This window comes from Carcharodon carcharias, chromosome 31 (genome assembly GCF_017639515.1).
Source record: "Carcharodon carcharias isolate sCarCar2 chromosome 31, sCarCar2.pri, whole genome shotgun sequence".
NCBI classification, from domain to species: Eukaryota; Metazoa; Chordata; class Chondrichthyes; order Lamniformes; family Lamnidae; genus Carcharodon; species Carcharodon carcharias.
The window spans coordinates 30,607,598-30,631,351 of NC_054497.1; positions in this window are offsets into that span (position 1 = coordinate 30,607,598).

Genomic DNA, 23,754 nt, shown 5'->3' on the forward strand with positions numbered 1-23,754 from the left:
CTTCAGTTTCCTTAGAGCGTAAACCAGAGATTCGTCAATGTCCTTACAGCGTAACCCAGAGAAACGCCAGTGTCCTTTGAGTGTAACCCAGAGAGTCGTAGGTGTCCTTAGAACTTAATCCAGAGAGACATCAGTGTCCTTGGAGCATCACCCGGTGATTCGTCAGTGTCCTTAGAGCTTAACCCAGAGAGACGTCATTGTTCTTAGAGCGTAACCCTGAAGTTAGTCAACGTCTTTTGAGCGTAACCCAGAGATTCGTCAGTGTCCTAAGAGCATAAACTGGAGTGTCATCAGTGTCCTCAGCGCATAAACCAGAGAGACGTCAACGTCCTTAGAGCGTAACCTGGAGCGTCGTCAATGTACTTAGAGTGTAACACGGAGAGTCGTCAATTTCCTTGGAGCGTAAACCAAAGATTCGTCAGTGTCCTTAGAGCATAACCCAGAGAGTCGTCAGTGTCAGTAGTGCCTAACCCAGAGAGTTGTCAGAGTCTTTAGAGCGTAACCCGGAGTTTCGTAGGTGTCCTTAGAGTTTAACACAGAGAGTCTTCAGAGTCCTTTGAGCATAATGCAGAGAGACGTGAATGTCCTTAGAATGTAACCCAGAGAGTCGTCAATGTTATCAGAGCGTAACCTAGAGAGACGTCAAGGAGCTTTGAGCACATACTGGAGATACATCAATGTCCTTATAGCGTAACCCAGAGAGTCGTCAATGTGCTTAGTGTGTAACCCAGAGAGAAGTCAGTGTCCTTAGAGCATAACCCAGAGAGTGGTCAATGTCCTTAGAGCGTAAACTAGAGAGATGTCTGTATACTTAGAGCGTAACCCAGAGAGTCGTCAATGTACTTAGTGCGTAACCCAGAGAGTCGTCAATGTAGTTAGTGAGTAAACCAGAGAGACGTCAATGTGCTTTGATCGTAGCTCAGAGTTCCATCAATGTCCTAATAGCCTAATCCAAAGAGTCTTCAATGTCCTTAGACCATAAAGCAGAGAGACGTCAGTGTCCTTAGAGCGTAACCCAGAGAGTCATCAAAGTCTTTAGAGCTTGACCCAGAGATTCGTCAATTTGTTTAGAGCGTAAACCATAGAGTCGTCAGTGTCCTCAGAGCATAACCCGGCGAGTCTTCAGTTTCCTTAGAGCATAAACCAGAGATTCGTCAGTGTCCTTAGAGCGTAACCCTAAGTTTAGTCAGTGTCCTTTGAGCGTAACCCAGAGAGTCGTAGGTGTCCATAGAACTTAACCCAGAGAGACATCAGTGACCTTGGAGCATCACCCGGTGATTCGTCAGTGTCCTTAGAGCTTATCCCAGAGAGACGTCATTGTCCTTAGAGCGTAACCCTGAGGTTAATCAGCGTCTTTTGAGCATAACCCAGAGATTCGTCAGTGTCCTAAGAGCGTAAACCGGAGTGTCATCAGTGTCCTCAGGGCATAAACCAGAGAGACGTCAATGTCCTTAGAGTTTAACCCACAGAGTCAGCAGTCTCGTTAGAGAATAAACCAGAGATTGGTCAATATCCTCAGAATGTAGCCCAGAGAGTCATCAAAGTCCTTAGAGCTTGACCCAGAGATTCTTCAATTTGCTTACAGCGTAAACCATAGAGTTGTCAGTGTCCTTAGAGCATAACCCGGAGAGTCTTCAGTTTCCTTAGAGCATAAACCAGAGATTCGTCAGTGTCCTTAGAGCGTAACCCTAAGTTTAGTCAGTGTCCTTTGAGCGTAACCCAGAGAGTCGTCGGTGTCCTTAGAACTTAAACCAGAGAGACATCAGTGTCCTTGGAGCATCACCCGGTGATTCGTCAGTGTCCTTAGAGCTTAACGCAGAGAGACGTCATTGTCCTTAGAGCGTAACCCTGAGGTTAATCAGCATCTTTTGAGCGTAACCCAGAGATTCGTCAGTGTCCTAAGAGCGTAAACCGGAGTGTCATCAGTGTCCTCAGGGCATAAACCAGAGAGACGTCAACGTCCTTAGAGCGTAACCTGGAGCGTCGTCAATGTACTTAGAGTGTAACATGGAGAGTCGTCAGTTTCCTTAGACCGTAAACCAAAGATTCATCAGTGTCCTTAGAGCATAACCCAGAGAGTCGTCAGTGTCATTAGTGCCTAACCCAGAGAGTTGTCAGAGTCTTTAGAGCATAACCTGGAGTTTCGTAGGTGTCCTTAGAGTATATCACAAAGAGTCGTCAGAGTCCTTTGAGCGTAACGCAGAGAGACGTGAATGTCCTTAGAACGTAACCCAGAGAGTCGTCAATGTCATCAGAGCGTAACCTAGAGAGACGTCAATGTGCTTTGAGCACATACTGGAGATACATCAATGTCCTTATAGCATAACCCAGAGAGTCGTTAATGTGCTTAATGTGTAACCCAGAGAGAAGTCAGTGACCTTAGAGCATAACCAAGAGATTCGTCAATGTGCTTAGTGTTTAACTCAGAGAGAAGTCAGTGTTCTTAGAGCATAACCCAGAGAGTCGTCAATGTCCTTAAAGCGTAAACTAGAGAGATGTCTGTATACTTAGAGCATAACCCAGAGAGTCGTCAATGTAGTTAGTGGGTAAACCAGAGAGACGTCAATGTGCTTTGAGCATAGCCCGGAGATCCATCAATGTCCTAATAGCCAAATCCAAAGAGTCGTCAATGTCCTTAGGCCATAAAGCAGACAGTCGTCAGTGTCCTTAGAGCGTAACCCAGAGAGTCGTCAGTTTCCTTAGAGGATAAACCAGAGATTGGTCAATGTCCTTACAGCGTAACCCAGAGATTCATCAAATCCTGAGAGTTTAACCCAGAGAGTCGTCAATTTCCATAGAGCATAAAGCAGAGATTGGTCAATGTTATTAGAGTGTAACCCAGAGAGTCATCAAAGACCTTAGAGCTTAACCCAGAGATTCGTCAATTTCCTTAGAGCATAAGCTAGAGATTGTTCAATGTCCTTAGAGCGTAACCCAGACAGTCATCAAAGTCCTTAGAGCTTAACCCAGAGATTCGTCAGATTCCTTAGAGCATAAACCAGAGATTGGTCAATGTCCTTAGACCACAACCTAGAGAGTCATCAAAGTCCTTAGAGCTTAACACAGATATTCGTCAATTTACTTAGAGCGTAAACCAGAGAGTCATCAGTGTCCTTAGAGCGCAACTTAGAGAGACGTCACTGTCAGCGCATAAAACATAGCGTCGTCAGTGTCCATAGAGCATAACCTGGAGAATCTTCAGTTTCCTTAGAGCATAAACCAGAGATTGGTCAATATCCTTAGAATGTAACCCAGAGAGTCATCAAAGTCGTTTGAGCTTGACCCAGAGATTTATCAATTTGCTTAGAGTGTAAACCATAGAGTCGTCAGTGTCCTTAGAGCATAACCCGGAGAGGCTTCAGTTTCCTTAGAGCATAAACCAGAGATTCGTCAGTGTCATTAGAGCGTAACCCAGAGAGTCGTCAATGTCCTTAGAGCATAACCCAAAGAGTCGTCAGTTTCTTTAGAGCGTAACGCAGACAGACGTCAAAGTCCTTTGAGGGTAACGCAGAGAGAAGTGAATGTCCTTAGAATGTAAACCAGTGAGTCGTCAATGTCCTCAGAGCATAACCCAGAGAGACGTCCATATATTTTGAGCATAACCTGGAGATACAACAATGTCCTTATAGTGTAACCCAGAGAGTCGTCAATGTGCTTAGTGTGTAACGCAGAGAGAATTCAGTGTCCTTAGAGCATAACCCAGAGAGTCGTCAATGTCCTTAGAACATATACTGGAGAATAGTCAGAGTCCTTGGAGCATAACCCAGAGAGTCGTCGATGTCCTCAGAGCATAATCCAGAGACGTCAATGAGATGTGAGCAGAGCCTAGAGATCCATCAATGTCCTTATAGCCTAATCCAGAGAATTGTCAGTTTCCTTACAGCGTAAACCAGAGATTCGTCAATGTCCTTAGAACGTAACCCTAAGTTTAGTCAGTGTCCTTTGAGCGTAACCCAGAGAGACATAGGTGTCCTTAGAGCATCTCCCTGTGATTCGTCAGTGTCCTTAGAGCGTAACGCAGAGAGTCGTAGGTGTCCTTAGAACTTAACCCAGAGAGACGTCATTGTCCTTAGAACGTACCCCTGAGGTTAATCAGCGTCTTTTGAGCGTAACCCAGAGATTCGTCAGTGTCCTAAGAGCATAAACTGGAGTGTCATCAGTGTCCTCAGAGCATAAACCAGAGAGACGTCAACGTCCTTAGAGCGTAACCTGGAGCGTCATCAATGTACTTAGAGTGTTAAATGGAGAGTCGTCAATTTCCTTAGACCGTAAACCAAAGATTCATCAGTGTCCTTAGAGCATAACCCGGAGAGGCTTCAGTTTCCTTAGAGCATAAACCAGAGATTCGTCAGTGTCATTAGAGCGTAACCCAGAGAGTCGTCAATGTCCTTAGAGCATAACCCAAAGAGTCGTCAGTTTCCTTAGAGCGTAACGCAGACAGACGTCAAAGTCCTTTGAGAGTAACGCAGACAGAAGTGAATGTCCTTAGAATGTAAACCAGAGAGTCGTCAATGTCCTCAGAGCATAACCCAGAGAGACATCCATATATTTTGAGCATAACCTGGAGATACAACAATGTCCTTATAGTGTAACCCAGAGAGTCGTCAATGTGCTTAGTGTATAACGCAGAGAGAAGTCAGTGTCCTTAGAGCATAACCCAGAGAGTCGTCAATGTCCTTAGAACGTATACTGGAGAATAGTCAGAGTCCTTGGAGCATAACCCAGAGAGACGTCAATGAGCTGTGAGCAGAGCCTAGAGATCCATCAATGTCCTTATAGCCTAATCCAGAGAATTGTCAGTTTCCTTACAGCGTAAACCAGAGATTCGTCAATGTCCTTAGAGCGTAACCCAAAGTTTAGTCAGTGTCCTTTGAGCGTAACCCAGAGAGACATAGATGTCCTTAGAGCATCTCCCTGTGTTTCGTCAGTGTCCTTACAGCGTAACACAGACAGACGTCAAAGTCCTTTGAGAGTAACGCAGAGAGAAGTGAATGTCCTTAGAATGTAAACCAGAGGGTCGAAAATGTCCTCAGAGCACAACCCAGAGAGATGTCCATATGTTTTGAGCATAACCCGGAGATACAACAATGTCCTTAAAGTGTAACCCAGAGAGTCGTCAATGTGCTCAGTATGTAACGCAGAGAGAACTTAGTGTTCTTAGAGCATAACCCAGAGAGTTGTCAGTTTCCTCAGAGCGTAAACCAGAGAGAAGTCAATGTGCTTTGAGCAGAGCCCGGAGATTCATCAATGTTCTTATAGTGTAACCCAGTTAGTCGTAAGTTTCTTCAGAGCGTAAACCAGAGATTCGTCTGTGTCCTTAGCGAGTAAACCAGAGTGCCATCAATGACCTTAGAGCGTAAACAGGAGAGTCGTCAGAGTCCTTAGAGCTTAACCCAGAGTGACATCAGTGTCCTTTGAGCGTAGCCTAGAGATTCAACAATGTCCTTTGAGCGTAAACCGGAGAGTCCTCAATGTCCTTAGAGAGTAATCCGCAGATTCATCATTATCTTTATTGCATGACCCAGAGATTCGTCAGTGTCCTTAGAGCATAACTCAGAGATTCATCAACATCCATTAAGCGTAACCCAGAGAGTCATGAATGTCCTTAGAGCGTAATCCAGAGAGATGCCACTGTCCTTTAGACCGTAAACCATAGAGTCATCAGTGTCCTTAGAGCTTAACACAGAGAGTCATCAAGTGCTTAGTGTGTAACCCAGAGAGTCGTAAGTTTTGTTAGAGCTTAAACCAGAGATTCTCCAGTGTCCTTAGAGCATAACCCAGAGAGTCGTCATTGTCCTTAGAACGTATACTGGAGAATAGTCAGAGTCCTTGCAGCATAACCCAGAGAGACGTCAATGAGCTGTGAGCAGAGCCTAGAGATCCATCAATGTCCTTGTAACCTAATCCAGAGAATTGTCAGTTTCCTTACAGCGTAAACCAGAGATTCGTCAATGTCCTTAGAGCATAACCCAGAGAAACGTCAGTGTCCTTTGAGCGTAACCCAGAGAGTCGTAGGTGTCCTTAGAACTTAACCCAGAGAGACATCAGTGTCCTTGGAGCATCACCCGGTGATTCATCAGTGTCCTTAGAGCTTAACCCAGAGAGACGTCATTGACCTTAGATCATAACCCTGAAGTTAATCAGCGTCTTTTGAGCGTAACCCAGAGGTTCGTCAGTGTCCTAAGAGCGTAAACCGGAGTGTCATCAGTGTCCTCAGAGCGTAAACCAGAGAGACGTCAACGTCCTTAGAGCGTAACCTGGAGCGCGTCAATGTACTTAGAGTGTAACATGGAGAGTCGTCAATTTCCTTAGACCATAAACCAAAGATTCGTCAGTGTCCTTAGAGCATAACCCAGAGAGTCGTCAGTGTCATTAGTGCCTAACCCAGAGAGTTGTCAGAGTCTTTAGAGCGTAACCCGGAGTTTCGAAGGTGTCCTCAGAGTTTAACACACAGAGTCATCAGAGTCCTTTGAGCGTAACACAGAGAGACGTGAATGTCCTTAGAACATAACCCAGAGAGTCGTCAATGTTATCAGAGCGTAACCTAGAGAGACGTCAATGTGCTTTGAGCAGGGCCCGGAGATTCATCAATGTCCTTATAGTGAAACCCAGTGAGTCGTAAGTTCCCTTAGAGCGTAAACTAGAGATTCGTCTGTGTCCTTAGCACGTAAATTAGAGTGTCATCAATGACCTTAGAGCATAAACAGGAGAGTCGTCAGAGTCTTTATAGATTAACCCAGAGTGACATCAGTGTCCTTTCAGCGTAGCGAAGAGATTCATCAATGTCCTTTGAGTGTAAACCGGAGAGTCCTCAATGTCCTTAGAGAGTAATCCAGAGATTCATCATTATCCTTAGTGCATGACCCAGAGATTCATCAGTGTCCTTAGAGCTTAACTCAGAGATTCATCAATGTCCATAAAGCGTAACCCAGAGAGTCATGAATGTCCTTAGAGTGTAATCCAGAGAGACGTCACTGTCCTTAGAGCGTAAATCATAGAGTCATCAGTGTCCTTAGAGCTTAATACAGAGAGTCATCAAGTGCTTAGTGTGTAACCCAGAGAGTCGTAAGTTTTGTTAGAGCGTAAACCAGAGATTCTTCAGTGTCCCTAGAGCATAACCCAGAGAGTCGTCAATGTCCTTAGAACGTATACTGGAGAATAGTCAGAGTCCTTGGAGCATAACCCAGAGAGTCGTCGATGTCCTCAGAGCATAACCCAGAGAGATGTCAATGAGCTGTGAGCAGAGCCTAGAGATCCATCAATGTCCTTATAGCCTAATCCAGAGAATTGTCAGTTTCCTTACAGCGTAAACCAGAGATTCGTCAATGTCCTTAGAGCGTAACCCTAAGTTTAGTCAGTGTCCTTTGAGCGTAACCCAGAGAGACATAGGTGTCCTTAGAGCATCTCCCTGTGATTCGTCAGTGTCCTTACAGCGTAACGCAGAGAGTCGTAGGTGTCCTTAGAGCTTAATCCAGAGAGACGTCATTGTCCTTAGAACGTAACCCTGAGGTTAATCAGCGTCTTTTGAGCGTAACCCAGAGATTCGTCAGTGTCCTAAGAGCATAAACCGGAGTGTCATCAGTGTCCTCAGAGCATAAACCAGAGAGAAGTCAACGTCCTTAGAGCGTAACCTGGAGCGTCATCAATGTACTTAGAGTGTTAAATGGAGAGTCGTCAATTTCCTTAGACCGTAAACTAAAGATTCATCAGCGTCCTTAGAGCATAACCCGGAGAGGCTTCAGTTTCCTTAGAGCATAAACCAGAGATTCGTCAGTGTCCTTAGAGCGTTACCCAGAGAGTCGTCAATGTCCTTAGAGCATAACCCAAAGAGTCGTCAGCTTCCTTAGAGCGTAACGCAGACAGACGTCAAAGTCCTTTGAGAGTAACGCAGAGAGAAGTGAATGTCCTTAGAATGTAAACCAGAGGGTTGTCAATGTCCTCAGAGCATAACCCAGAGAGATGTCCATATATTTTGAGCATAACCCGGAGATACAACAATGTCCTTAAAGTGTAACCCAGAGAGTCGTCAATGTGCTCAGTGTGTAACACAGAGAGAACTTAGTGTTCTTAGAGCATAACCCAGAGAGTTGTCAGTTTCCTCAGAGCGTAAACCAGAGAGAAGTCAATGTGCTTTGAGCAGAGCCCGGAGATTCATCAATGTCCTTATAGTATAACCCAGTGAGTCGTCAGTTTCCTTAGAGTGTAAACCAGAGATTCATCTGTGTCCTTAGCGTGTAAACCAGAGTGCCATCAATGACCTTAGAGCGTAAACAGGAGAGTCGTCAGAGTCCTTAGAGCTTAACCCAGAGTGACATCAGTGTCCTTTGAGCGTAGCCCAGAGATTCATCAATGTCCTTTGAGCGTAAACCGGAGAGTCCTCAATGTCCTTAGAGAGTAATCCGCAGATTCATCATTATCTTTATTGCATGACCCAGAGATTCGTCAGTGTCCTTAGAGCATAACTCAGAGATTCATCAACATCCATTAAGCGTAACCCAGAGAGTCATGAATGTCCTTAGAGCGTAATCCAGAGAGATGCCACTGTCCTTTAGACCGTAAACCATAGAGTCATCAGTGTCCTTAGAGCTTAACACAGAGAGTCATCAAGTGCTTAGTGTGTAACCCAGAGAGTCGTAAGTTTTGTTAGAGCTTAAACCAGAGATTCTCCAGTGTCCTTAGAGCATAACCCAGAGAGTCGTCAATGTCCTTAGAACGTATACTGGAGAATAGTCAGAGTCCTTGCAGCATAACCCAGAGAGACGTCAATGAGCTGTGAGCAGAGCCTAGAGATCCATCAATGTCCTTGTAACCTAATCCAGAGAATTGTCAGTTTCCTTACAGCGTAAACCAGAGATTCGTCAATGTCCTTAGAGCATAACCCAGAGAAACGTCAGTGTCCTTTGAGCGTAACCCAGAGAGTCGTAGGTGTCCTTAGAACTTAACCCAGAGAGACATCAGTGTCCTTGGAGCATCACCCGGTGATTCATCAGTGTCCTTAGAGCTTAACCCAGAGAGACGTCATTGACCTTAGATCATAACCCTGAAGTTAATCAGCGTCTTTTGAGCGTAACCCAGAGGTTCGTCAGTGTCCTAAGAGCGTAAACCGGAGTGTCATCAGTGTCCTCAGAGCGTAAACCAGAGAGACGTCAACGTCCTTAGAGCGTAACCTGGAGCGCGTCAATGTACTTAGAGTGTAACATGGAGAGTCGTCAATTTCCTTAGACCATAAACCAAAGATTCGTCAGTGTCCTTAGAGCATAACCCAGAGAGTCGTCAGTGTCATTAGTGCCTAACCCAGAGAGTTGTCAGAGTCTTTAGAGCGTAACCCGGAGTTTCGAAGGTGTCCTCAGAGTTTAACACACAGAGTCATCAGAGTCCTTTGAGCGTAACACAGAGAGACGTGAATGTCCTTAGAACATAACCCAGAGAGTCGTCAATGTTATCAGAGCGTAACCTAGAGAGACGTCAATGTGCTTTGAGCAGGGCCCGGAGATTCATCAATGTCCTTATAGTGAAACCCAGTGAGTCGTAAGTTCCCTTAGAGCGTAAACTAGAGATTCGTCTGTGTCCTTAGCACGTAAATTAGAGTGTCATCAATGACCTTAGAGCATAAACAGGAGAGTCGTCAGAGTCTTTATAGATTAACCCAGAGTGACATCAGTGTCCTTTCAGCGTAGCGAAGAGATTCATCAATGTCCTTTGAGTGTAAACCGGAGAGTCCTCAATGTCCTTAGAGAGTAATCCAGAGATTCATCATTATCCTTAGTGCATGACCCAGAGATTCATCAGTGTCCTTAGAGCTTAACTCAGAGATTCATCAATGTCCATAAAGCGTAACCCAGAGAGTCATGAATGTCCTTAGAGTGTAATCCAGAGAGACGTCACTGTCCTTAGAGCGTAAATCATAGAGTCATCAGTGTCCTTAGAGCTTAATACAGAGAGTCATCAAGTGCTTAGTGTGTAACCCAGAGAGTCGTAAGTTTTGTTAGAGCGTAAACCAGAGATTCTTCAGTGTCCCTAGAGCATAACCCAGAGAGTCGTCAATGTCCTTAGAACGTATACTGGAGAATAGTCAGAGTCCTTGGAGCATAACCCAGAGAGTCGTCGATGTCCTCAGAGCATAACCCAGAGAGATGTCAATGAGCTGTGAGCAGAGCCTAGAGATCCATCAATGTCCTTATAGCCTAATCCAGAGAATTGTCAGTTTCCTTACAGCGTAAACCAGAGATTCGTCAATGTCCTTAGAGCGTAACCCTAAGTTTAGTCAGTGTCCTTTGAGCGTAACCCAGAGAGACATAGGTGTCCTTAGAGCATCTCCCTGTGATTCGTCAGTGTCCTTACAGCGTAACGCAGAGAGTCGTAGGTGTCCTTAGAGCTTAATCCAGAGAGACGTCATTGTCCTTAGAACGTAACCCTGAGGTTAATCAGCGTCTTTTGAGCGTAACCCAGAGATTCGTCAGTGTCCTAAGAGCATAAACCGGAGTGTCATCAGTGTCCTCAGAGCATAAACCAGAGAGAAGTCAACGTCCTTAGAGCGTAACCTGGAGCGTCATCAATGTACTTAGAGTGTTAAATGGAGAGTCGTCAATTTCCTTAGACCGTAAACTAAAGATTCATCAGCGTCCTTAGAGCATAACCCGGAGAGGCTTCAGTTTCCTTAGAGCATAAACCAGAGATTCGTCAGTGTCCTTAGAGCGTTACCCAGAGAGTCGTCAATGTCCTTAGAGCATAACCCAAAGAGTCGTCAGCTTCCTTAGAGCGTAACGCAGACAGACGTCAAAGTCCTTTGAGAGTAACGCAGAGAGAAGTGAATGTCCTTAGAATGTAAACCAGAGGGTTGTCAATGTCCTCAGAGCATAACCCAGAGAGATGTCCATATGTTTGGAGCATAACCCGGAGATACAACAATGTCCTTATAGTGTAACCCAGAGAGTCGTCAATGTGCTCAGTATGTAACACAGAGAGAACTTAGTGTTCTTAGAGCATAACCCAGAGAGTTGTCAGTTTCCTCAGAGCGTAAACCAGAGAGAAGTCAATGTGCTTTGAGCAGAGCCCGGAGATTCATCAATGTCCTTATAGTATAACCCAGTGAGTCGTCAGTTTCCTTAGAGTGTAAACCAGAGATTCATCTGTGTCCTTAGCGTGTAAACCAGAGTGCCATCAATGACCTTAGAGCGTAAACAGGAGAGTCGTCAGAGTCCTTAGAGCTTAACCCAGAGTGACATCAGTGTCCTTTGAGCGTAGCCTAGAGATTCAACAATGTCCTTTGAGCGTAAACCGGAGAGTCCTCAATGTCCTTAGAGAGTAATCCGCAGATTCATCATTATCTTTATTGCATGACCCAGAGATTCGTCAGTGTCCTTAGAGCATAACTCAGAGATTCATCAACATCCATAAAGCGTAACCCAGAGAGTCATGAATGTCCTTAGAGCGTAATCCAGAGAGATGCCACTGTCCTTAGAGCGTAAACCATAGAGTCATCAGTGTCCTTAGAGCTTAACACAGAGAGTCATCAAGTGCTTAGTGTGTAACCCAGAGAGTCGTAAGTTTTGTTAGAGCGTAAACCAAAGATTCTTCAGTGTCCTTAGAGCATAACCCAGAGAGTCGTCAATGTCCTCAGAGCATAACCCAGAGAGACGTCAATGAGCTGTGAGCAGAGCCTAGAGATCCATCAATGTCCTTATAGCCTAATCCAGAGAATTGTCAGTTTCCTTACAGCGTAAACCAGAGATTCATCAATGTCCTTAGAGCGTAACCCTAAGTTTAGTCAGTGTCCTTTGAGCGTAACCCAGAGAGACATTGGTGTCCTTAGAGCATCTCCCTGTGATTCGTCAGTGTCCTTACAGCGTAACGCAGAGAGTCGTAGGTGTCCTTAGAGCTTAACCCAGAGAGATGTCATTGTCCTTAGGGCATAACCCTGAGGTTAATCAGTGTCTTTTGAGAGTAACCCAGAGATTCGTCAGTGTCCTTTGAGTGAGACCCAGAGAGACGTCAGCGTCCTTAGAGCATAACGCAGAGATTCGTCAATGTCTTTAGAGTGTAACTCATTGAATCGTCAATGTCCTTAGAGCATAACCTAGAGAGATGTCAGTGTCCTTATAGCGTAAACCATAGAATCATCAGTGTCCTTAGAGCATAACCTGGAGAGTCGTCAATGTCCTCAGAGTGTAAACCAGAGAGAAGTCAATTTGCTTTGAGCATAGCCCGGAGATTCATCAATGTCTTTTTCACGTAACCCAGAGAGACGTCACTGTCCTTAGAGCTTAACACAGAGATTCATCAATGTCCTTAGAGCGTAACCTGGCAAGTCGTCAGTTTTCTTAGAACGTAACCCAGAGAGACTTCAGTGTCCATAGAACGTCACCCAAAGAGTCGTCAGTGCCCCCACAGCATAAACCAGAGAGACGTCATTGTCCTTAGAGGGTAACCCTGAGGTTAGTCAGTGTCCCTTGAGCATAACCCAGATATTTATCTGTGCCCTTAGAGCGTAACCCAGAGAGTAGCCAGTATCCTTAGAGTGTAACTGTAAGAGTCATCATTATCCCTACAGCATAACCCAGAGAGACGTCATTGTCCTTAGAGCGTAAACGTGAGTTTAGTCAGTGTCCTTAGAGCCTCACCGAGAGAGACATCAGTATCCTTAGAGGGAAACCCAGAGAATCGTCAGTGTGCTTAGAGGGTAATGCGGAGAGACGTCAGTGTCCTTAGACCATAACCCAAAGATTCGTGAGTGTCCTTAGAGCGTAACCCAGAGAGACGTCTGTGTCTTTAGAGCATAACCCAGAGGTCCACCAGTGTCCTTTGAACGTAACCCGAAGATTCGTCAATGTCCTTAGAGAGTAACTCGGAGATTCGTCATTGTCCTTAGAGCATAACCTGGAAAGAAGTCAGTGTCCTTAGAGTGTAAACCAGAGATTAGTGTGTGTCCTTAGTGCGTAACTCAGATAGTCATCAGTTTCCTTAGAGCATAGACCAGAGAGACGTCAATGTCCTTCAAGCGTATCCTGTAGAGACGTCAATGTCCTTCCAGCGTAACCCAGAGAGACGTCAGTGTCATTAGAACAGAACCCAGAGATTTGTCAGTGTCCTTAGAGTGTAACTGAGAGAGACGTCAGTGTCCTTAGAGGGTAACCCAGAGAGTCGTCAGTGTCCTTAGAGTGTAACCCAGAGAGTCGTCAGTGTCCTTAGAGGGTAACCCAGAGAGTCGTCAGTGTCCTTAGAGGGTAACCCAGAGAGTCGTCAGTGTCCTTAGAGCGGAACCCAGAGAGTCGTCAGTGTCCGTAGAGTGTAAACCAGTGATTAGTGTGTGTCCTTAATGCGTAACTCAGATAGTCGTCAGTTTCCTTAGAGCATAGACCAGAGAGACGTCAATGTCCTTCGAGCGTAACCCGTAGAGTAATCAATGTAATTGGAGTGTAACCAGAGTAGTCGTCAATGTCTTTCGAGCGTAACCCGGAGAGACATCAACGTCCTTAGAGCATAGACCATAGTCATCAACGTCCTTCCTGCGTAACCCAGAGAGATGTTAGTGTCCTTAGAATGAAGCCCAGAGATTTGTCAGAGTCCTCAGAGCGTAACCCGGAGAGTCAACAGTGTCCTTAAACTGTAAGCCAGAGATTCGTCAGTGTCCATGGAGCGTAAACTAGCGTTTCGTTAGTGTCCTTAGAGCGTTATTCAGAGATTAGTGTGTGTCCTTAGTGCGTATCTCAGATTGTCATCAGTGTCCTTAGAGCATAGAACAGAGATTCATCAGAGTCCTCAGAGCGTAACCCAGAGAGACGTTAGTGTCCTTAGAATGAAGCCCAGAGATTTGTCAGTGTCCTTCGAGCGTAACCCAGAGAGACATCAATGTACTTAGAGTGTAACCGGAGGAGACGTCAATGTCTTTCGAGCGTAACCCAGAGAGACGTCAATGTCCCTTCAGCGTAACCCAGAGAGACATCATTGTACTTAGAAGGTAACCCTGAGTTTAGTCAGTATCCTTTGTGCATAACCCAGACTGTCGTCACTGTCCTTTCAGAGTAACCCAGAGAGTCGTCAGTGTCCCTACAGCATAACCCAGAGAGACATCGTTGTCCTTAGAGTGTAACCCTGAGGTTAGTCAGTGTCCTTAAGGCATAACCCAGAGATTCATCCATGTCCTTAGAGTTTAACCCAGAGATTCATCCATGTCCTTAGAGCTTAACGCAGAGATTCATCAGTGTCCTTAGTGTGTAACCCAGAGAGTCTTCAGTGTCATTATGGCATAACCCCGAGAGACGTCAATGCCCTTAGACCAAAACTAGGAGACTCGTCAATGTCCTTAGAGCGTAAAACATAGATTCCACCACGTCCTTATAGCGTAACCCAGAGAGTTGTCAGCGTCCTTAGAGCGTAATCCGGAGAGACGTCAGTGTCCATGGAGCATAACCTAGAGTGTCGTCAATGTCCTAAGACAGTAACCCAGAGAGTCGTCAGTGTCCTTAGAGCGTAAACTATAGATTAGTGAGTGGCCTTAATGCGTAACCCAGATAGTCCTCAGTGTTCTTAGAGCATAGACCAGAGAGACGTCAATGTCCTTCCAGCGTAGCCCCGAAAATCGTCAGTGTCCTTAGATTGTAACCCAGAGAGTCGTCAATGTCCTTAAAGCATAAACAAGAAAGTCATCAGTTTCTTTAGAGCGTAACCCTGAGGTTAGTCAGTGTCCTTAGACCGTAACCAAAAGAGTCATCAGTGTCCCCACAGCATAAACCAGAGAGTTGTCATTGTCCTTAGAGGGTAACCCTGAGGTTAGTCAGTGTCCTTTGAGCATAACCCAGACATTTATCTGTGCCCTTAGAACGTAACCCAGAGATTTAGCCAGTGTCCTTAGAGCGTAACTCTAAGATTCGTCAGTGTCCCTACAGCATAACCCAGAGGCATCATTGTCCTTAGAGCGTAACCCTGACGTTAGTCAGTGTCTTTTAGAGCTTAACCCAGAGAATCCTCAGTGTCCTTAGACCATAACCCAAAGATTCGTGAGTGTCCTTAAAGCATTAACCAGAGATTCGACACAGTACTTAGAGCTTAACCTGGAGATTCATCAATGTCCATAGTGCATAACCCAGAGAGACGTCAGTGTCCTTTGAGTGTAACCCAGAGAGTCGTCAGTGTCGATGTTGCGTATGCCAGAAAGATGTCAGTGTCCTTAGAGACTAACCCGGAGATTGATCAATGCCCTTAGAGCGTAACCCAGAGAGGGTTCAGTGTCTTTAGACCGTAACCGGGTGGGACTTCAGTGTCCTTAGAACAAAACCCAGCGATTCGGCAGTCTCCTTAGAGCGTAACCCAGAGATTCATCAATGTCCTCAAAACATAACCCAGAGATTCATCAGTGTCCTTAGAGCGTAACACTGAGGTTAGTCATTGTCCTTAAAGCGTAACCTAGAAAGTCGTAGGTGTCCTTAGAGCTTAACCCAGAGAGACTTCAGTGTCCTTAGAGCATAACCAAAAGAGTCATCAGTGTCCCTACAGCATAAACCAGAGAGACGTCATTGTCCTTAGAGGGTAACCCTGAGGTTAGTCAGTGTCCTTTAAGCATAACCCAGATAGTTGTCTGTGTCCTTAGAGCGTAACCCAGAGAGTAGCCAGTGTCCTTAGAGCGTAACTGTAAGAGTCGTCAGTGTCCCTACAGCATAACCCAGAGAGACGTCATTGTCCTTAGAACGTAACCCAGGCATTTGTCAGTGTCCTTAGAGCGTAACCCAGAGATTCATCCCTGTCCTTATTGCATAACCCAGAGAGTCGTCAGTGTCCTTAGAACGTAACCCAGAGAGTCGTCAGTGTCCATGTAGCGTAAGCCAGAGAGACGTGAGTGTCCTTAGAGACTAAGCCGGAGATTCATCAATGTCCTTAGAGCATAACCAGGTGGGACATCAGTGTCCTTAGAGCGTAAAGCAGGGATTCGTCAATGTCCTTAGAGCGTAACCCAAAGAGGCGTCAATGTCCTGAGAGAGTAACCAAGAGATTCATCAATGCTCTTTGAGCGTAACCCAGAGATTCGTCAATGTACTTCGAGCACAACCCAGAGTGAGATCATTGTCCATAGAGCGTAACCAGAGATTCATCAATGTCCTTAGAGCTTAACCCGGAGAAACGTCTGTGTCCTTAGAACATAACCCAGAGATTCGTCATTGTCCTTAAAGCGTAACCCAGAGTGTCGTCAATGTCTTTACAGCGTAACCCAGAGTTTTGTCATTGTGCTTAGTGTAAACCAGGGATTCGTCAATGTCCTTAGAGCGTAACTCAAAGAGTCGTCAATGTCCTGAGAGAGAAACCGAGAGATTCATCTGTGCCTTTAGAGCGTAACCTTGAGGTTAGTCATTGTCCTTAGAGCGTAACCTAGAAAGTCGTAGGTGTCCTTAGAGCTTAACCCAGAGAGACTTCAGTGTCCTTAGAGCGTAACCAAAAGAGTTATCAGTGTCCCTACAGCATAAACCAGAGAGACGTCATTGGCCTTAGAGGGTAACCCTGAGGTTAGTCAGTGTCCTTTGAGCATAACCCAGACAGTCGTCTGTGTCCTTAGAGCGTAACCCAGAGAGTAGCCAGTGTCCTTACAGGGTAACTCTAAAAGTCATCAGTGTCCCTACAGCATAACCCAGAGAGATGTCAATGCCCTTAGAGCTTAACTAGGAGATTCCTCAGTGTCCTTAGAGCATAACCCGGAGATTCCTCCACGTCCTTAGACCGTAACCCAGAGAGTCATCAGTGTCCTTAGAGCGTAACCCGGAGAGACTTCAGTGTCCATGGATCGTAACCTAGAGAGTCGTCAATGTCTTTAGAGTGTAACCCAGATAGTCCTCAGTGTTCTTAGACCATAGACCAGAGAGTCATACATGTCCTTCCAGTGTAACCCGGAGAGTTATCAGTGTCCTTAGAGTGTAACCCGGAGATTCCTCCATGTCCTTAGAGCGTAACCCAGAGAGTCGTCAATGTCCTTACAGCATAAACAAAAAAGTCATCAGTGTCCTTAGAGCTTAACCCAGAGAGACTTCAGTGACCTTAGAGTGTAACCAAGAGGGTATTCAGTGTCCTTAGAGCGTAACCCAAAGAGTCGTCAGTGTCCCTACTGCATAAGCTAGAGAGACGTCATTGTCCTTAGAGGGTAACCCTGAGGTTAGTCACTCTCTTTAGTGTTTAACCCAGACAGTTGTCTGTGTCTTTAGAGCATAACCCAGAGGTCCACCAGTGTCTATTGAACGTAACCCGAAGATTCGTCAATGTCCTTGGAGAGTAACTCAGAGATTCGTCATTGTCCTTAGAGTGTAAACCAGGGATTCGTCAATGTCCTTACAGCATAACCCAAAGAGTCGTCAATGTCCTGAGAGAGTAACCGAGAGATTCATCAATGTTCTTAGAGCGTAACCCAGAGAGCTGTCACTGTCCTTTGAGCGTAACCCAGAGACTCGTCAATGTAATTTGAATGTAACCCAGAGCGAGGTCATTGTCCATAAAGCGTAACCAGAGATTCATCAATGTCTTTAGAGCGTAACCCAGAGAAACATTAGTGTTCTTGGAGCATAAGCCAGAGAGTCGTCATTGTCCTTAGAGCGTAACCCGGAGATTCGTCAGTGTCCTTAGAGCATAACCCAGAGAGTCATCAGTGTCCTTAGAGCGTAACCCGGAGAGACGTTCGTGTCTGTGTAGCGTAACCGGAGTGACATCAGTGTCCTTACAGCATAAACAAGAAAGTCATCAGTGTCCTTAGAGCGTAACCCAGAGGGCCACCAGTGTCCTTTGAACGTAAGCCGTAGATTCATCAATGTCATCAGAAAGTAACTCGGAGATTCATCAATGTCCTTAGACCGTAACCCAGAGTGTCGTCAATGTCTATAGAGCGTAACCTGGAGTGACGTCAGTGTCCTTAGAATGTGACCCAGGGAGTCGTCAGTGTCCTTAGAGTGTAAACCAGAGATTAGTGTGTGTCCTTAATGCGTAACTCAGATAGTCGTCAGTTTCGTTAGAGCATAGACCAGAGAGACGTCAATGTCCTTCAAGCGTAACCCAGAGAGACGATAATTTACTTAGAGTGTAACCACAGGAGATGCCAATGTCCTTAGAGCTTAACCTAGAGAGTCATGAATGTCCTTAGATCATAGACGTTAATGTCCTTCTAGCCCAACCCAGAGAGATGTCAGTGTCATTAGAATGAAACCCAGAGATTTGTCAGTGTCCTTAGAACGTAACGCATGAGTCGTCAGTGTCCTTAAAGCGTTACCCAGAGAGTCGTCAGTTTCCTTAGAACATAAACCAGAGATTTGTCACAGTACATAGAGCATAACCCAGAGATTCAGCAGTGTCCTTAGAGCATAACCCAGAGATTCATCAGTGTCCTTAGTGCGTAACCCAGAGTTTCATCAATATCCTCAGAATATAACCTAGAGATTCGTCAACGTCCATCAAGCATAAACCAGAGAGACGTCAGTGTCCATAGAGCGTAACCCGGATAGTCCTCAATGTCCTTAGAGAGTGATCCGGAGATTCATCAATGTCTAGTGCGAAACCCAAAGGTTCGTCAGTGTCCTTAGAGCGTAACCTGGAGATTCATCAATGTCCTTTGAGTATAACCCGGAGAGACATCAGTGTCCTTAGAGGGTAACTCAGAGAATCATCAATGTCCTTAGAGATTAACCCAGAGATTCATCAATGTCCTTAAAGCATAGCCTGGAGATTCGTCAGTGCCCTTACAGCGTAACCAAGAGAGTCATCAATGTCCTTAGTGGGTGAACTAGAGAGTCGTCAATGTCCTTGGATCGTAACCCAGGGAGACGTTGGTGTCTTTAGAGCGTAACCCAGAGATTCGTCAGTGTCCTCAGAGCGTAACCTGGAGAGTCGTCAATGTCCTTACAGCATAAACAAGAAAGTCATCAGTGTCCTTAGAACATAACCCTGAGGTTAGTCAGTGTCCTTAGAGCGTAACCTAGAGAGTCATAGGTGTCCTTAGAGCTTAACCCAGAGAGACTTCAGTGTCCTTAGAGCGTAACCAAGAGAGTATTCAGTGTCCTTACAGCATAACCCAAAGAGACGTCAATGTACTTAGAGTGTAACCAGAGGAGACGTCAATGTCCTTTGGGCATAACCCGGAGAGACGTCAATGTCCTTAAAGCGTAATCTAGAGAGTCATGAATGTCCTTAGAGTGTTACTCAGAGGGTCGTCAGTGTCCTTAGATCATAGACCATAGAGTTGTCAATGTCCTTCCAGCTTAACCCAGAGAGACGTCAGTGTCATTAAAACAAAAACCAGAGATTCGCCACAGTACATGGAGCTTAAACCAGAGATTCATCAGTGTCCTTAGAGCATAACCCAGAGATTCGGCAGTGTTCTTAGTGTGTAACCCAGAGATTCATCAATATCCTCAGAACATAACCCAGAGATCTGTCAATGTCCTCATAACATAACCCAGAGAGTCGTCAGTGTCCTTAGAGTGTAACCCAGAGATTCGTCAGTTTCCTTAGAGCATAACCCAGAGAGTCATCAGTGTCCTTAGAGCGTAACCCGGAGAGATGTTCGTGTCTGTGTAGCGTAACCGGAGTGTCATCAGTGTCCTTACAGCATAAACAAGAAAGTCATCAGTGTCCTTAGAGCGTAACCCAGAGGGCCACCAGTGTCCTTTGAACGTAACCCGTAGATTCATCAATGTCATCAGAAAGTAACTTGGAGATTCGTCAATGTCCTTAGAGCGTAACCCAGAGTGTCATCAATGTCTATAGAGCGTAACCTGGAGTGACGTCAGTGTCCTTAGAATGTGACCCAGGGAGTCGTCAGTGTCCTTAGAGTGTAAACCAGAGATTAGTGTGTGTCCCTAACGCGTAACTCAGATAGTCGTCAGTTTCGTTAGAGCATAGACCAGAGAGACGTCAATGTACTTCAAGCGTAGCCCAGAGAGACGATAATTTACTTAGAGTGTAACCACAGGAGATGCCAATGTCCTTAGAGCTTAACCTAGAGAGTCATGAATGTCCTTAGATCATAGACGCTAATGTCCTTCTAGCCCAACCCAGAGAGATGTCAGTGTCATTAGAATGAAACCCAGAGATTTGTCAGTGTCCTTAGAACGTAACGCATGAGTCGTCAGTGTCCTTAAAGCGTTACCCAGAGAGTCGTCAGTTTCCTTAGAACATAAACCAGAGATTCGTCACAGTACATATAGCATAACCCAGAGATTCAGCAGTGTCCTTAGAGCATAACCCAGAGATTCATCAGTGTCCTTAGTGCGTAACCCAGAGATTCATCAATGTCCTCAGAATATAACCTAGAGATTCGTCAACGTCCATCAAGCGTAAACCAGAGAGACGTCAGTGTCCATAGAGCGTAACCCGGATAGTCCTCAATGTCCTTAGAGAGTGATCCGGAGATTCATCAATGTCTAGTGCGAAACCCAAAGGTTCGTCAGTGTCCTTAGAGCGTAACCTGGAGATTCATCAATGTCCTTTGAGTATAACCCGGAGAGACATCAGTGTCCTTAGAGGGTAACTCAGAGAATCATCAATGTCCTTAGAGATTAACCCAGAGATTCATCAATGTCCTTAAAGCATAGCCTGGAGATTCGTCAGTGCCCTTACAGCGTAACCAAGAGAGTCATCAATGTCCTTAGTGGGTGAACTAGAGAGTCATCAATGTCCTTGGATCATAACCCAGGGAGACGTTGGTGTCTTTAGAGCATAACCCAGAGAGATTTCAGTGTCCTTAGAGCATAACCAAGAGAGTATTCAGTGTCCTTAAAGCATAACCCAAAGAGACGTCAATGTACTTAGAGTGTAACCAGAGGAGACATCAATGTCCTTTGGGCGTAATCCGGAGAGATGTCAATGTCCTTAGAGCGTAATCTAGAGAGTCATGAATGTCCTTAGAGTGTTACTCAGAGGGTCGTCAGTGTCCTTAGATCATAGACCATAGAGTTGTCAATGTCCTTCCAGCTTAACCCAGAGAGACGTCAGTGTCATTAGAACAAAAACCAGAGATTCGCCACAGTACATGGAGCTTAAACCAGAGATTCATCAGTGCCCTTAGAGCATAACCCAGAGATTCGGCAGTTTTCTTAGTGTGTAACCCAGAGATTCATCAATGTCCTCAGAACATAACCCAGAGAGTCGTCAGTGTCACTATGGCATAACCGAGAGAGACATCAATGCCCTTAGAGTGTAACTAGGAAATTCATCAATGTCCTTAGAGCATAACCTGGAGATTCCTCCATGTCCTTAGAACATAACCTAGAGAGTCGTCATTGTCCATATAGCGTAAGCTATAATTGTTCTTAGAGAGTAACCCAGGAAGTCGTCAGTATTCCATGCAGCGTAAGCCAGAGAGACATCAGTGTCCTTAGAGAGTAACCCGGAGATTCATCAATGTCCTTAAGCGTAACACAGAGAGAGGTCACTGCCCTCAGAGCTTAACCTAGAGAGTCATCAGTGTTCTTATAAACGTAACCCAGAGATTCGTCAATGTCCTTAGAGCGTAACCTGGAGGGTCATCAGTGTCCTTAGAGCGTAAACCAGGGATTCGTCAATGTCCTTAGAGTGTAACTCAAAGTGTCATCAATGTCCTGAGAGATTAATCGAGAGACTCATCAATGTTCTTAGACTGTATCCAGAGCGATGTCACTGCCCTTTGAATGTAACCCAGAGGTTCGTCAATGTACTTCGAGCGTAACCCAGAGTGAGGTCATTGTCCATAGAGCGTAACTAGAGATTGATCATTGTACTTAAAGCATAACCCAGAGAAAAGTCAGTGTCCTTAGAGCGTAATCCAGAGAGTCGTCAGTTTCCTCACAGTGTAAACGAAGATTCGTCAATGTCCTCAGAGCGTAAACCAGAGAGACATCAGTGTCGTTAGAGTGTAACCTAGAGAGACGTCAATGTCCACAGATCGTAACCCAGAGATTAGTCAGTGTCCATAGGGTATAACCCAGAGAGATTTCAGTGTCTTTCTAACGTAACCCAGATTTTCGTCAGTGTCCTTTATGCGTAACCCGGAGAGTCATCAGTGTCCTTAGAGCATAACCCCGATATTCATCAGTGTCCTTAGAGCATAACCCGGAGAGACGACGGTGTCCTTAGAGTGAAACCCAGAGAGACGTCAGTGTCCTTACAGCGTAACCAGGAGAGTCGTCAGTGTCCTTAGTGCGTAACTGAGAGATTTGTCAGTGTTCTTAGAGTGTAACCCAGAGCGAGGTCATTGTCCATAGAGTGTAACCAGAGATTTATCAATGTCCTTAAAGCGTAACCCGCAGAGATGTCAGTGTTCTTAGGGCATAACCCAGAGATTCGTCAGTGTCCTTAGAGCGTAACCCCAATATTCATCAGTGTCCTTAGAGCATAACCCAGAGAGACGACCGTGTCCTTAGAGTGAAACCCAGAGAGACGTTAGTGTCCTTAGAGTGTAACTCAGAGATTCGTCAGTGTCTTTGGAGCGTAACCCAGGGAGACGTCAGTTTCCTTAAGTGTAACCCAGAGATTCGCCAATGTCCTTAGAGCGTAACCCAGAGTGTTGTCAGCGTCCGTATAGCGTAAGCCAGGTAGACGTCAGTGTCCTTAGAGAGTAACCCGGAGATTCATCAACGTCCTTAGAGTGTAACTGGGAGGGACATCAGTCTCCTTAGAGCATAAACCAGGGATTTGTCAATTTCCTTAGAGCGTAACCCAAAGAGTCATCAATGTCCCGAGAGAGTAACCGAGAGATTCATCAATGTTCTTAGAGTGTAACCCAAAAGTTGTCAATGTACTGAGACCGTAACCCAGAGCGAGGTCATTGTCCATAGAGCATAACCTGAGACTCATCAATGTCCTTAAAGCATAGCCCGGAGATTCGTCAGTGTCCTTGGAGCGTAACCCAGAAATTTGTCAGTGTTATTAGAACGTAACACGGAAATTCATCAATGTCCTTAGACCGTAAACCAGACTTTCGTCAGTGTCCTTTGAGCATAATCAAGAGAGACGTCAGTGTCCTCAGAGCGTAACTCACCGATTCTTCAATGTCCTTAGAGCGTAATCCAGTGAGACGTTAGGGTCCTTAGAACGGAACCTGGAATTTCAACAGTTTCCTTTGAGCATTGCCCGGAGATTTGTAGGTGTCCTTAGAGTGAGGCCCAGAGATTCGTCAGTGTCCTTAGTGCCTAACCCAGAGAGTTGTCAGAGTTCTTAGACGTAATGCAGAGAGACGTCAATGTCCTTAGAGCATAACCCGGAGATTCGTAGGTGTCCTTAGAGCTTAACACAGAGAGTCATCAGAGTCATTTGAGCGTAACGCAGAGAGACGCAAATATCCTTAGAACGTAAGCCAGAGAGTCATCAATGTCCTCAGAGCGTAACCCAGAGAGACATCAGTTTCCTTAGAGCATAAACCATAGAATCGTCAATGACCTTAGAGCGTAACACAGTAGTCGTCAATGTACTGAGAGAGTAACCCGGAGATTCATCAGTGTCCTTAGAGCGTAAACCAGAGATTCGTCAGTGGCCTTACAGTGTAACCCAGAGAGTCATCAATGCCCTTAAAGCTTAACCCGGAGAGTCGTCAATGTCCTGAGAGAGTAACCAAGAGATTCATCAATGTTCTTAGAGCGTAGCCCAGAGATTAGTCAATGTCCTTAGAGCATAACCCAGAAATCGTCAATGTACTGAGACCATACACCAAAGTGAGCTCAGTGTCCTTAGAGAGTAACCCGGAGATTCATCAGTGTCCTTAGAGTGAAACCAAGAGAGTCATCCATGGCCTTAGAGCATAACGCAGAGATTCTTCAA